General features: G+C 40.5%; 1 protein-coding gene across 1 annotated transcript in view; it reads right to left on the minus strand.

Moving 5' to 3' along the window:
• The window catches only part of LOC106083391 (segmentation protein cap'n'collar), a 233,610-nt gene extending 219,156 nt beyond the window's left edge, over positions 1-14,454 (minus strand). The window contains exon 1 of the mRNA XM_059363243.1: positions 13,697-14,454. The gene's annotated coding sequence lies outside the window, so the exon portion shown is untranslated. The remainder of the gene's footprint in view (positions 1-13,696) is intronic.
• Positions 14,455-16,558: the final 2,104 nt, after the last annotated feature.

The following is a 16,558-nucleotide window of genomic DNA, read 5'->3' on the forward strand; positions in this document are numbered from 1 at the left end:
TTTTGTGTTCAGAAATACGCGTTCTCCAGGGATTTAATGGCTGCCTGGCTGTCTGAGAAGATTTTATGCCAATCGTCGTTATGACATTATATCTAAGCCATTCCATCACTTCCTTAATTTGCAGGATCTTCGCTTGATACACACTGCAGTGGTCGGGTAATGTTTCGATATGACCAGTTCCTGATCTTTAGATAACACCCCAAAGCCCACCTGGTCGTTTGGTTGGGAACCATCCGTATAGAAGTCTATGCAACTTCTATTACCAGGGATATCGTAGTTCGAATCGGTTTTATCAGGAATAGTGGTACAGTACTTTTTATCATTGCTATGCTATTGGAGCTATATCCGATTCGGACCATAATCGATTAGTAGACCATAGTAGAAGTCATTGTGTAAAATTTCAGTCAATTCGAATAAGAATTGCGTCCTTTAGCGGTTCAAGAAGTAATATAGTGAGATCGGTTTATATGGGAGCTGTATCAGGCTATATAACGATTCAGACCATATTTGACACGTACGTTGAAGGTCGTGGGAGAAGTCGGTGTACAAAATATCACAAGAAGTCAAGATCACAGACCGGTTTTATGACAGCTATATCAGGTTATGAACCGATTTGAACCATACTTAGCACAGTAATACGTCATGCAAAATTTCAGCCAAGTAAGGTAGGAATTGAACTCTCTAGAGGCTCAAGAAGTCAAGACCCCATCGGGTAATAATTGCGTTCACTAGAGGCTCAAGAAGTCAAGATCACAGACCGGTTTTATGGCAGCTATATCAGGTTATGAACCGATGTGAACCATATTTGACACATTTGTTGGGAGTCATAACAAAACACGTTGTGCGAAATTTCAGCAAGATCGTATAAGAATTCCGCTCTCTAGTGGCTCAAGAAGTCAAGCTTCAAGATCGGTTTATATGGCAGCTATAACAGGTTATAGACCGATTTGAACCATACTTAGCACAGCAGTTGGAAGTCATAACGAAACACGCCATGCAAAATTTCAGCCGAATCGGATGGGAATTGAACCCTCTAGAGGCTCAAGAAGTCAAATCCCCATATAGGTTTATATGACAGCTATATCAGGATATGGACCGATTTCAACTTAGCATAGTTGTTGGAAATCTTAACAAACCCCCTCATGGAGAATTTTAGACAATTCAAATAAGAATTGCGCTCTCTAGCGGCTCAAGAAGTCAAGATCCAAGATCAGTTTATATGACAGCTAAATCAAAACAAGGACCGATATGGCCCATTTACAATCCAAACCGACCTACACTAATAAGAAGTATTTGTGCAAAATTTCAAGTTCCTAGCTTTACTCCTATGAAAGTTAGCCTGCTTTCGACAGACAGATGGACGGACGGACTTGGCTAGGTCGACTTAAAATGTCATGACGATCAAGAATATATATACTTCATGGGGTCTTAGACGAGTGTTTCAAGGAGTTACAAACAGAGTGACATAATTAGTATACCCCCATCCTACAACAAGGGAACCTTCTCCAAAGCCACTGTAAATAATGATTTTTATTTCTCTTCATTAAAGTAAACACTAAATAATTGTCCGTTGTTTAGATCACGATTTGCTCTTCGTTAACGAAAACAGCTGATTTTAATGATGTCGCTTATCGTTAACAGCGGCTACTGAATACCAAATTTGTTAACTTTTCTGTTATCGCTTTTTAACAAAACGATTTTCGTTAAAACATTTTACAGTGTAATGCTCGTATGTATGTATGTTGAAAAATTTATTTTCAGAAAGACTAAAAGTAAAAGATTCATTTCACCACTACATAGCTCACCTCAACTAATCTGTGTTGCTACAACTGACCTACTAACATTGTTACTTACCACTACGTTGATTTGTTTGTATGTTAAACGCTCCACAATGGGATGGGGGTATAGTAATATCGTCATTCCGTTTGTAACTAATCGAAATAATGATCTGCGGTCCAACAAAGTATATATGTATGTATTGGGTTGCCCAAAAAGTAATTGCGGATTTTTTAAAAGAAAGTAAATGCATTTTTAATAAAACTTAGAATGAACTTTAATCAAATATACTTTTTTACACTTTTTTTCTAAAGCAAGCTAAAAGTAACAGCTGATAACTGACAGAATAAAGAATGCAGTTACAGAGTCACAAGCTGTGAAAAAATTTGTCAACGCCGACTATATGAAAAATCCGCAATTACTTTTTGGGCAACCCAATATATATATATATATATATATATATATATATATATATATATATATATATATATATATATATTGGGTTGCCCAAAAAGTAATTGTCGGTAATATAGTAGTTATATAGTCGGCGTTGACAAATTTTTTCAACGGCTTGTGACTCTGTAATTGCATTCTTTCTTCTGTCAGTTATCAGCTGTTTCTTTTAGCTTGCTTTAGAAAAAAAGTGCGCGAAATTTTGTTTACATTTGTTTGTTTGGCGTCAATTTTAATATGGGTACCACATGTATTGAAAGAAATTCATTTAACAAACCGAATCAACACTTGTGATATGCACCTTAAACGCAATGAATTCGATCCGTTTTTAAAACGAATCATAACTGGAGATGAAAAATGGATTGTTTACAACAACGTTAGTCGAAAACGATCATGGTCCAAGCATAGTGAACCAGCTCAAACCACTTCAAAGGCTGATATCCACCAAAAGAAGGTTATGCTGTCTGTTTGGTGGGATTGGAAGGGTGTGGTATATTTTGAGCTGCTTCCAAGCAACCAAACGATTAATTCGGATGTTTACTGTCAACAATTGGACAAATTGAATACAGCCATCAAGGAGAAGCGACCAGAATTGGTCAATCGTAAAGGTGTCATATTCCACCAGGACAACGCTAGACCGCACACATCTTTGGTCACTCGCCAAAAACTGAGTGAGCTTGGCTGGGAACTTTTGATGCATCCACCATATAGCCCTGAACTTGCACCATCAGACTACCATTTATTTCGATCTTTGCAGAACTCCTTAAATGGTAAAACTTTCGGCAATGATGAGGCTATAAAATCGCACTTGGTTCAGTTTTTTGCAGATAAAGACCAGAAGTTCTATGAGAGTGGAATACTAAATTTGCCAGGAATATGGCAAAAGGTTATCGAACAAAATGGCAATTATATATTTGATTAAAGTTCATTCTAAGTTTTATTAAAAATGCATTTACTTTCTTTAAAAAATCCGCAATTACTTTTTGGGCAACCCAATAGTTGTTAGAGCTCACAACAAGCCGATTACTGGCTTAGATGTTTGTCCATAGTGACATGGGGCGGATTAATATCTGCACCCTCTTTTCAATCTAACCTAAACTACACTATGGTATCCATCATCCAAACCAAATATAACAAGAATCGGTCCATAACCTGATATATAGCTCCTATGGCACTGCTATCTTATCTATTATCCTTTATTTGCCTATAGAGAGATACCAGGCATAGAACATGGCAAATGCTATCGATGACGAAGGGTATATAAGATTCAGTTCGGTCGAACTTAGCACGCTCTTACTTGTTTAAGATTTTGTTGTTATTATCATTGCCTATATGAAAGACAACATTTTAAGTGTTGGTTCTCAGTCGAGGTCGTTATTTTTGTCTTTTTATTCTTTAGTATTTCAGTAGTACATAATTTTAAAAGTTCAAAACCAAAATCCATTTCCATTTAGTAAGAGTTTGGCAAATCGTAGCGGTTTGCGTCTAATCAAGATTAGAAATACATACGTAGTCAATACATTACATGAGACTCTCGGAACGGAATTTTCAAAATTAATTAGAATTATTAAAATGTAGTTGGCTCTTGATAAGAGTATCATCTCAAAGATAAGCATATAGGCTTATATGATAAGTCATTTATAACTTATCATAATGATGACAAAGAGTTTGTCAGATTGAGCAATGGAAAATGTTGGTCAGTAAGTTAGAAAAGATTTTGTTCACGACTATTCCTGGGTAGAATTTTCTAGCCCGTGGGGGATACAACTGAGGCCTCTAGCTTAAGGAAGGTTCTGTCCTCGAGACCTATTAGTGTGGGGTATATTCAGAAGTCAGAGAATGTATGGACAATGTCTAGTGAGGAAACACTAGAACTATTCGTTGATACACATTTCCCACTAAATTCTCCAACGGACAACGTGGCGCCAAAAGAGGTTGTCACTGGTATGCATTCGTCGGAGGCTATTAGGGAAATTGTGTCTGAACCAAAAATCCTTTGGGCCATAAGAAGTTTCGACTCCTTTAAGTCGCCAGGCCCTGATAATATATCACCGGTTGAATTACATGCTGTGTCTGATAGACTGGTTCCCTGGCTTAGGGAGATAGACTCTTGGGATGGAGGGACACAAAGGTCATTTTCATTGCGAAAGCAGGAAAACCCTACCACACGAAGGCGAAAGATTTTCGTCTTATTAATCTGTCATCCTTTATGCTGAAGCCTCTTGAGAGGGTGATAGAAACATATCCTAAGCTAAAGATCCCTGGAGATTGCCTGTCGCGGTAGCAGCATGCATATAGTAAAGGTAAATCCACTGAAACAGCCCTTCACGACCTAGTCGCCTACATAGAGGGTTCTCTCTATGTCAAGGAATATGCAATGGCAGCATTTCTTGAAATTGAAGGTGCTTTCAATAATGTAAAACCGACGTCAATCATGAAGGAGTTGCAGTTTAGCATCAACTCTACCGTAAGAAAGTTTATTAATAACTTACTTACTGAAAGATGCATTTCGGCAAGCTTGGGATCTGTAGATCTAAAAAGATGGGTCAGCAGAGTAACACCTCAATTAGGTGTACTGTCTCCCCTACTTTGGAATATAGCCATTAACAATATATTATTGCTCTGGAAGAAAAAGGCGTAAAAGTGGTCGCTTATGCTGATGACGTGGCAATTGCGGTAAGTGGAGAGTTTCCCAGCACTCTAAGAGGTATACTTCAGGAAGCACGTAGAGCTAGAACAGCAAAGTGGGCTACCGAAAGTGGTCTGGGTATAAATCTGTGCAAGACAGAAGTTCTTTTCAGCATAAGATACAAGTTGCCTACCGTGGAACCTGTCTCCTTGGGTGGAGAGAGTGTTCCATCTACAGAAAGCGCAAAATACCTGGGTGTTTTGCTCGAAAGGAAATTGAACTTCAAATCCAACATTTTGGAAAGGGCAAGAAAGGCCACTCTTGCCCTATACACCTGCAAGAGGGCCATTGGCAAAAGTTGGGGGTTTAGACCGCGTGTCATGCGTGGGTACATACTGCAGTTGTCAGATCTATAACGCTATATGATGTTGTGGTCTGGTGGACGGGGCTTCAAAAGTCCACGTACTGCTCAATACTCAATACAATCCAAAGGATGGCTTGTTTGTGCATCGGATGCACTGAATTTAATGCTACATCTTATGCCTCTGAACATTGTGGCTATCCAAATTGCAGCGACCACTGCCGTGAGGTAAAGGAAGCTTTATAAGGTGACCGGTCATACGGCTGGGTTCAAATCCGACAAAATGTTCAAACTTCTCTACCAAGTGCTGTCGCTACGCGACACGCCGTTAAAACTCGACATAAAAAAGGAGGCCTCTTATCATTGAGCTTAACTTTAATCGGACTGTACTCTTTGATATGAGAGGAGTATCCCCTGTTCCTTAATGGAATATTTATGGGAAATTTAGTAAGCATGTCTATAAATCGTATTGCAGAATCTATCATTTATGATGTCTGAAGAAAAACTAATTTCCGCACTCTTCATAAAGAAGATGCAGAACTACAAGGCAGATATTACCGCCTTACAGGAAGTGCGATGGACTGGAAATGGCGTCACTACAACACCAAACGGTGACGAACTATTCTATAGCTGCCTTAACACGAGGCATGAACTTGGCTGTGGATTTGTGGTTAGTCAGAGACTGAAACACCTTTTCTCCAGCTTTACTCCGGTGGATGAGGGGCTAGCCACAAACCGCAATAAAAGCCAAATTCTTCAACATCAGCCTTTTTTGTGCCCATGCCCCGGACGGAAGACAAGGACGAGCAGACCAAGGATATTTTCTACGACCGCCTAGAGAGAGAATATGACCGCTGCCCCGCACATGATATTAAAATCGTTCTGGGAGATTTTAATGCGAAGATTGGGAAGAAAGACATTTTTGGTCCAACAGTCGAAAAGTTTAGCCTCCACGAGATAATGTCCAGTAATGGGTTGAGGCTGATAGATTTCACCGCTGCAAAAAACATGGTAGTTAGTAGCACCAGATTTCATCATAGAAATATTCACAAAGCCACATGGCTGTCACCCGGTCAATACACGAGGAACCAAATTGATCACATTGTGATAGATGGAAGGCATTCCTCCAGCGTGATATGATAGATGTACGATCGATCCGTGGAGCGAATATAGATTCGTATCCTTACCTTTTTGCAACAAAGGTTCGCACCCCTTTGAACATGGCGAGGAAAGTATGATCTGACACTGCACGGAAGCTCGACATTGAAAAACTGCAAACACAACAGGTGGCAGCGCCATACTCCACTCGACTGAACCAACTGCTTGATGAGAGCACTCCTTGTTCCCATGATATAATGGCGCAGTGGCAAACTATTGCCCACTCCATGGTAAATGCCGCGAAATCCCTACTTGGGTGCCGGAAGCCTCCCCCAAGAAAATTATGGTACGACCAAGAGTGTCGAGATGCTACTGGCGCCAAGAATGCAGCATATAGAGGGACCCTGCTATCAGGAGAAACGTCTAGTCCGCAGAAAGAAAAAGGAAATGGGAAGACATGAGTGTGATCGAAATGAGATGTACAGGAGTCACAATAAAGTCCGGAAATTCTACCAAAGAATTAAACATCAAACCGATGGCTGTGGTGCAGGCGCATCTTCCTGCAGAGACAAAGAAGGAAATCTGGTAACTGACACAGATAACATGCTGAGGATATGGAAAGAACATTTTACCCAACTGCTAGTGTCCGATGTTGGCGGCGAATAGGACACCGCAGAACCAATCCCTGATGATGGTATAGAATGTTTACTTCCTAGTCAGAATGAGGTCCGACTAAAGAAAGGCAGCAGGAGCAGACGGGTTACCCGCTGACCTATTTCAGACCGGAGGCGACACGCTGATAAGGCGTATGCATCAGCTTATCTGCGCAATCTGGCTAGAAGAACGATGATTGGAACCTCAGCATACTATGTCCCGTACACAAGAAAGAAGACAAGACGAAATTTGCCAACTACAGAGGAATTAGGCCCCCCGCCCATTGCATACAAGATACTCTCGAGCGTACTGTGTTTAAGATTAAAACCTAAAGTCTATGAGATAATTGGGCCCTAGCAATGCGGCTTTAGGCCTGGTATATCCACCCTAAACTAGATATTTACGCCAAATCCTGTAAAAGACCCGAGAAGGACAAATAAACACCTACCATCTCTTTGTTCACTACAAAGTCGCCTTCGATACTACTTTATGTTCAAAGGTATTTCAAGCCATGTCTGAGTTTGGTATCCCTGCAAAATTAATAAGACTCTGCAGGATGACACTTGCCGATACGTTCCTCAGTAAGAATAGGAAAGAATCTCTCCGAACCATTTAATACCAAACGAGGTTTCAGACAAGGGGACAGCCTATCGTGTGATCTCTTTATGTTACGTTAGGTTAGGTTGAAAAGCGGGTGCAGATATTAATCCACCCTATGGCACTATGGACATACACCTAATCTAGTAATCGGTGCGCTCTAAAAACTATAAAGTAACCTCTAAGAAAAAATTTTTAAGTTAGTAATTCCGTGCTACGGGCAATGACAAAGGAAATGCTTCAACGTCTCATCATCTTCCCCTCATGCCCTACACAAGCTATCACTTGCCGCACCGATTTTACATAAGTGAGCTCGTAGTCATATGTGTCCCGTTATGATACCAATAGCTTTACTGACCTCCTTCTTGCTTCCTTTCAGTAATTCTCACGTCTTCTCACGATCTGGATCCCCCCGTAGGATTTTCGCCGTGATCTCTTTAATGTCCTGCTGGAGAAGATTATACGAGATGCAGATGTGATTAGATATGGCACACTAATCGCAAGAGAACACATGCTGCTCGCCTATGACGACGGCATCAACATCATAGGTCGGTCAACGGAAGTAGTAACTGCAGCCTTTGAGAGAATCGAAAGAGAGTCAGTGAAAATGGATCTGGCAGTAAATGGAGATAAGACGAAATGGGTGGTTTCAACTCCCAAAACGCCTTGTACAACCGAGCAGATAAAGAAAATGGAGAAAGTTGGGAACCACAACTTTGAGATAGTCAGCACCTTTTATACCCTCCACTAATTTCGTCATTCTGTTTGTAACTCCCCAAAATATTCGTCTAAGACCCCATAAAGTATATATATTCTTGATCGTCATGACATTTTAAGTCAATCTAGCCGTGTCATTCCGTCTGTCCGTCCGTTCGTCTGTCTTCTGTCTGTCGAAAGCACGCTAACTTTCGAAGGAGTAAAGCTATCCGCATGAAATTTTGCACAAATACTTCTTATTAGTGTAGGTCGGTTGGTATTGTAAATGGGCCATATCGGTCCATGTTTTGATATAGCTGCCATATAAACCGATCTGGGATCTTGACCTCTTGAGTTACTAGAGAGCGCAATTCTTATCCGACTTGGCTAAAATTGTGCATGAGATGTTTTTTTATGATTTCCAACAACTGTGTTGAGTACGGTTCATATCGGTCTATAATCTGATATAGCTGTCATATAAATCGATCTTGAATCTGGACTTCTTTACCCATTAGAGGGCGCAATTCCTATCCGATTGGCTGAAATTTTGCATGAGTTGTTTGTTATGACTTTCATTTATGATTTACAAAAACTGTGTAGAGTACGGTTCAAATCGGCCCATAGCCTGATATAGCTGTCATATAAACCGATCTGGGGTCTTGAATTCTTGAGCCTATAAAGGGCTCAATTCCTATCCGCTTTGGCTGAAATTTTGCATGGCGTGTTTCGCTGTGACTTCCAATAACTGTGCCAAGTATCATTCTTCGCTTTATATCAAAACTGGTGTCATTCGTTTCGGTTACGCTGCGGGCGCGTCCACAAGTTGCCTATAGTGGAATGCTCCATACGGCAGTCACGGACAACCAGCGGTATCGAGCGAAGAGTCTTAGTGAGCGGCCGAGCGGCACCGGTTCTTGCGCAAATACTGAGTGCCTATGATGCTCGATATGCAAGACGAGTTATTGGTGCCTTTAAATAACCAATGGCCACACTGTTTCCGCGGCGATCGGTCCTTTGGACCGAAACGAGCTTGCTCACCTATATGAGTTTGACGAGGAACAACAACGTGCGAAGGTAGGTTGTATTTATATCTTCATTTCATTGCGAAAAAGCCATTATGATATAAGTGCATGTGTTTGTTTGTTGTAGTGGTAGACTTTTTGTCCACGCAACTACAATGACTCACATAGTATACAAATGATTATGTGCATTTTTCGCAAGTTTTCAATTTCCGCTAGCTTTCAAAAAAAAAAATTGTCTAAAAGACGAATTTTATTAATAGAAAATAAAAATATTTCTATGTGCCCCGGAAATAATTGCACTTTTTAGGGCGCACCCCCGATTTCACTAAAATTTGGATATATATATGGCTTGACGCCAGGAACATGAATCTGAAGTTTTTTTTCTGTCAGCCAACACGCAGGGGATGTCCCCTATGAATGCAGTGTATTGCGTTGGCGAGAGGAAATTAGGAATTGGAGGGGGGAAAAGTGCTTAGTGACATTTGTCTTAAATCTTTGGATGTCAAAGTGGGTGGGAAAAAAATTAGCCGGAAGTCGATTCCACATACGAACGGTTCGAGCGAAATAAGAATTCTCTCTATAATGCATTGTGCGGTTCGCTGGCCAATCAATTACAAACGGGTGTGAGTGCCTGGAATGTCTAGTATCCCTGACATACATCCTTACATCAGCAATAAGAAGACGAATATCAGACAAACACACACCATGAAAGTACGGATAGAACAGCGCCAAACAACCCACATTGCGACGATGATGAAGGGAGGCAATAGAGTTGGATACCCCATTGTCCCCAATCAACGCCATCGCTCTCCTCTGTACACGGTCCATTAGCTGTTGATGTTGAAGCTCCAGCCTGTACATGTGAGTTGTACTCCATTTTCGCCCTTATGAAAGTGGTGTAGATGTTAAGAAGATCAGACGGAGTGAAGTAATTCTTACACCGTTTAAGGAAGCCTAAATACTTGAATGCTTCTTTCGACACTTCGAATACATGTTAAGCCCAACGGACATCACTTTGTATTTTCAAGCTCAGAACATCACGAGCTTCTCTCCCTCGAAGACTTGGCCTATGGTCGAATGAGTACGAATGACTGAGATTACTGTCATCCGCAAATGAGTAGATCGGATTCGATGTCTGACCCAACAGATCGTTGATGAAAATAAGAAAAAGAGAGGGAGAAAGAACAGAGCCCTGGGATACACCTGCGGTCAATTTGTGCTCATTGGATGAGAACCCATCTATAATGACTCGAATAGTGCGATCTCTGAGGAAGCTCGAAATAAATCGAACAAACCCATTAACGACATCAAAAGGGACAAGCTTTGATAGTAGTGCATCGTGTCAGACCCTAGATTGACTGGACTGATCAGACTGGTGGATTGAGAGACTCCAACGTTCCGACAGAAGTGCCATGAGGTCACACGTAGAGCGATTTCTGCGGAACCCATACTATTGGTCGCTAAGAAGAAGGTGATTAACCATGCTCTCCATGACCTTGGAGAGAGCGGAGCATATCGCAATTGGCCGATAATTCGCAGGGTTGTTTGCCTCACCCTTCTTGGGTATTGGCTGGACGTTCGCAACCTTCCAACGCGCCGGGAAGACTCCCGCCCGGTAGGCAAGGTTGAAAAGGTTGCGTAATGGACGAGCGAGCGTCGAAGAACACTTGCGTGAGACAAGTGTTGATATGCCATCCGGGCCGGGGGATTTATTTACGTCTAGATTTTCAAGAACACTTTTAACTCCACGAGTTCGAAAAAATATTTGGGGTATGATGCCAAATACATTTTCGATTGAGGGAAGTGGTTGATTGCTATCCGGCAGGGAAGAGTTCGCTGCAAATATATCAGCCAACAGATTAGCCTTATCAACCGGGTCAGTGAACGTTCGATCGTCCTTAATAAGATTTTGTAGAACAAAATATTGGTCCTTTTGGTAGCCATATCCAAATATAGACCGATCTGAACCATAAACGACATGGGGGTGTCAAATTTCACCGAAATCGGATTATAAATGTGCCTTTTATGGGGCCAAAACCTTAAATCGAAAGATCGTTCTATGTGGCAGCTATATCAAAATCTGAACCGATCTTGATCAAATTGCAGAAAGTTGTCTAAGAGACTAAAGCAACTCACTGTTCCAAATTTCGGCGAAATCGGACAATAAAAGTGCCTTTTATGGGTCCAATGCCTTAAATCGAGAGATCGGTCTATATGGCAGCTATATCCAAAACTGGGCCGATCTGGGCTAAATTGTAGAAAGTTATCGAAGAGCCTAACACAACTCACTGTCTCAAATTTCGGCGAAATCGGACAATAAATGCTCCTTTCATGGGCCCGAGATCTTAAATCAAGAGATCGGCCTATATGGAAACTATATCCAAATCTGGACCGATTTGGCCCATATTGCAAAAGGATGTCGCGGGGCCTAACACAATTCATTGTCCCTAATTTTGGCTAAATCAGAAAATAAATGCGCCTTTTATGGGCAGCTATATCCAAAACTGGACCGACCTGGGCTAAATTTAAGACGAATTTTGTAGGGCCCAACACAACTCACTGTCCCAAATTTCGGCGATATCGGACAATAAAATCGGTCTATATGGCAGCTATATCCAAATCTGGACCGATCTTTGCCATATTGCAGAAAGATGTCGAGGGGCCTAACTTAACTCACTGTTTCAAATCGGACAATAAATGCGTCTTTTATGGGCACAAGACTTTAAATCAAGAGATCGGTCTATATGGCAGCTATATTCAAAACTGGACCGATCTGGGCTAAATTTAAGACGAATGTTGAAGGACCTAACACAACTCACTGTCCCAAATTGCGGCAAAATCGGATAATATATGTGGCTTTTATAGGTCCAGATTTGGATATAGCTGCCACATAGACCGACCCATTAAAGGCGCATTTATTGTCCGATTTCACCGAACTTTGGGATAGTGAGTTGTGTTAAGCTTTGAGATATCTTTTACAATTTGGCCCAGATCGGTCCAGATTTGGATAAAGCTGTCTATAGACCGGTCTCCCGATTTAAATTTTAGGGCCCATAAAAAACGCATTAATAGTCCGATGTCGCCGAAATTTGGGGCAGTGAGTTGTGTTAGGGCCTTCGACATAGCTTCTATATAGGCCGATCGCTCGATTTAAGGTCTTGGGCCCCATAAAAGTCGCATTTATTGTCCGATTTCGCTGAAATATGGGACAGTGAGTTATGTAAGGCCCTTCGACATCCCTCTTCAATTTGGCATAGATCGGTTCAGAATTGGATATGGCTGCCATATAGACCAATTTCTTGATTTAAAGTCTTGGCCCCATAAAAGACGCATTCATAATCTGATTTCGCTGAAATTTGACACAGTGACTTATGTTTGGCTTTTCGACATCCGTATCGTTTATGGTTCAGATCGGTGTATACTTGGATATAGCTACCAAAAATAAAATTTTTTGTTCTACAAAATTGAACAATGACTTGTACTTATTAGATCACTCAATGTCCGTGCCCAATTTGGTACAAATCCGATCATATTTCGATATATCTGCTATGGGGGCAGAAATTATGCGTTTTTCACCGAATTATGTCGAAAGGTGGTTTACACATATAACCGAGGGGAAGGGTATTCAAAGTTCGTCCCGGCCGAACTTAACTCCGCTTTGCTTGTTAGTTTTTAGATCGCACAACAAGTCGATTACTGGATCAGGTGTATGTCCATAGTGGCACGGGGCGGATTAATAACCGCACCCTGCTCGAATCTTTAAAATTAGGACAAAATTTTTTACAGTGTACAACTATGCCCTTCAACTAAGTACATTTTTCGCAAAATTCATGATGGTGGGTTATCACGGCTGAACTAAGTACGTTATAAGTTGTTTCGAGATGTCTTTTTATTACTTAGAACGGACAGCAGACCGGTTACTGGCTTAGATTTGTGCCTATAGTGCGTAAACCTATCCCAAACTGGTACTACAAAGGGAGAATAAGTGATCTGCATTGAAACTTTTAGAGATGTTTATTTCGTGCGGCCAAGGAATCACATGCACTGCCTTTGGTCAACTAAGTTAGTAAGTTTTCGAATTTTGCTAACGAAGCGATTCTAATATTAAGAGTATTTTTTCTATTTTCCACACAAAATTTTAGTAGTTCCAGTTTTCGCACGGACAAATTTCCTGTTGATCGCATGCAGAAATATCCGGTATGTTTTGTCTTTAAAAAAGTTGATTGTTTTTTTGCTTGACTTGAACTAAGGAAAATATTACTCAAACTAATTGTTAGAACATTCGCAATAGGTATATTTGTTTTAATAGTTCAAGTTGTAATTAACATCGCCATCATTACTTTGATGTGATGTGACGTGTTTCATGTAAAATGTATTATACACTTGTCTTGTTAATTGTTAAATAATCACCTTTTTGTTGATTTTGTTTTGATATTCGTTTTCTTGCAGATAATTTCACACTCGGGCAGAATTTCGCAGATTAGAAAGAGGATCCTCTGTCTCTGATTACCGACTACCGGATATTTTCTTTGTTGTTTTTGCTTTTGCCAGCTAAATTTATGGATATTTTTGAGGTAAGAGGGCTTTTACCTTTGACTTTTTTTTTATTAGGTATTTATGATATTTTAAATTTTAATATTTGAGGTGTTGTTGTTGTTTGTTTAGCTTTTTCTAATCGTTAAACTGGTTTGAACTTTACAACTGCATACACCTGCTGCTTTTGAACCACAAAATCACTGTTATTTTTGTTTGATAATCGACAATAATCTCGCACAAACCTTTTTCAGTTTGTCTCACTGCGCATCTATTTTATATCGGTTTTTTAAGTCTGTCTGTCCGTCTGTCGGTCGATACTATGTTTCCAAAAGGTTTTAATTGAAACACCACTTGTTGTTTGTTTTTGTAGTAGACGAATTCACGCTACTATACCACACTACATTACACAGACTCAATCGCATTTGCAAACGCACATGCACACACGCGATATTCAATATCGTTCGGGCAAGTTTTGTTTTTATTTGCGTATTTGTTTTGTCTCTGTCGTCCGGGTAGGTTAGTTAGTTTACTAGGGTGGGGGGTTTTGCTGTTGTTGTTGTTATTGTTTACTTTAGAACAGAAGAAACTCGTGTCACTTGAGATTTTCAATGGCTGATGATTCGGTTTATACGAAAGCTGGCGCTAGACTATTGTTCATGAGCTCTTCCAAAGTCTACGAACTCGCTGTGTATTAGGTTTAAAAAAAACAACAACAACAACAAAAACAATAACAAAACATTTCAGTATGGGGAGCAAACTTTGCGAGCGCCTTAGTATCAACAAGTGTGAAATTGATGAAACCCCCATTTGATAGGGAGAGGGAGAGCAAAAAAAAAAAAAGAATGTGAGCATGAAAATATTAAGAGAGCCACACACAGGCTTATTGATTTGTCATAATCGCAATTGAGAGCATTACTGCAATGGTATAAGGGAACTGCTTATCGAACAGTGTTGTGGATTCATAAAAAACATAAATAAAAGGGGTTGTGTTTAGCCTCGACTTTTATGGTTAAATCTAATTTGCAAATTGCTAAAAGACTCTAGTGTGAGGGTCCGTTGGCTGAAAGTTGGTTCAAGACGGCATTCATCGGATTTAAGTAGGTGGTGGAGGTACCAGATTAAAAGGATAGTGTAGAAACGTACACACCAAAAGATAGCAAGTAAAAAGGCGTTAAGTTCGGCCGGGCCGCACTTTTGATGCCCACCACCTCGGGTATATATGTAAACCACCTTTCGTCAAAATCCGGTGAAAATCCATACCTTATGCCCCATAGCAGATTTAGACCAAATATTAATTAGTACAAGTCATTGTTCAATTGTGTATGACAAAATATTGATCTTTTTAGTAGCTATATCTAAAAATAAACCGATAAAATGTCGAAGAGCCTAACACAACTCACTGTCCCAAATTTCGGCGAAATAGGATTATAAATGCGCCCTAAACCTTAAATCGAGAGATCGGTCTATATGGCAGCTATATCCAAATCTGGACCGATCTAGACCAAATTGAAGAAGGATGTGGAGAGGCCTAATACAACATACTGTCCCAAATTTCGGCGACATTGGACAATAAATGCTTCTTTTATGAGCCCAAAGCCTTACATCGGAAGATCGGTCTATATGGCAGCTATATCCAAATCTGGACCGATCTGTGCCATATTGAAGAAGTATATCGAGGGGCTTCGACGACATGGGACAATAAATGCGCCTTTTATGAGCCCAAAGCCTTAAATCGAAAGATCGGTCTATAGGGTAGCTATATCCAAATCTGGACCGATCTGGCCCAAATTGAAGAGGGATGTCGAAGGGTCAAACACAACTGTCACTGTCCTAATTTTGGCAAAATCGGACAATAAATGCGCCTTTTATGGGCCTAAGACCCTAAATCGGCGGATCGATCTATATTGCAGCCATATCCAAATCTGGACCGATCTGAGCCAAATTGAGGAAGAATACCGAAGGTCCTTACACAACTCACTACCCCAAATTTTGGTTTTTATGGGCCTAAGACCCTAAATCGGCGGATCGGTCTATATGGTGGCTATATTAAGATATAGTCCGGTATAGCCCATCTCCGAACTTAAACTGCTTATGGACAAAAAAAGAATCTGTGCAAAATTTCAGCTCAATATTTATGTTTTTAAAGACTGTAGCGTGATTTCAACAGGCTAGATCGTGTTAGATTTTTCGCTGATCAAGAATATATATGGATATTTCGATGTGTTGCAAACGGAATGACAGAATGAAGATACCCCCATCCTTTGGTGGTGGGTAAAAAAAGGATATTGCAAAAACTTAAGGGGCATTTATTGTCCGAATCCGCCGAAATTTGGGACAGTAAGTTGTGTTAGGCTCTTCGACAAGATTGTTCAATTTGGCCCAGATCGGTTCAGATTTGGATATAGTTGCCATATAGACCGATCCCTCGATTTAGGGTTTTGGACCCATAAACGTTGCATTTATAGTCCGATGTCGCCCAAATTTAGGACAGTGAGTTGTGTTAGGCCCTTCAACATTCTTCTTTAATTTGGCTCAGATCAGTCCAGATTTGGATATAGCTGGCCCCATAAAAGGCGTATTTATTGTTCGATTTCGCCGAAATTTGACATAGCGACTTATGTTAGACTTTTCGACATCCGTGTCATTTATGGTTCAGATCGGTCAATATTTGAATATGGCAACAACAAAGACCAATGTTTTGTTCTACAAAATTGAACAATGACTTGTACATATTAG

Source organism: Stomoxys calcitrans, chromosome 2, assembly GCF_963082655.1.
Source record: "Stomoxys calcitrans chromosome 2, idStoCalc2.1, whole genome shotgun sequence".
NCBI lineage: Eukaryota > Metazoa > Arthropoda > Insecta > Diptera > Muscidae > Stomoxys > Stomoxys calcitrans.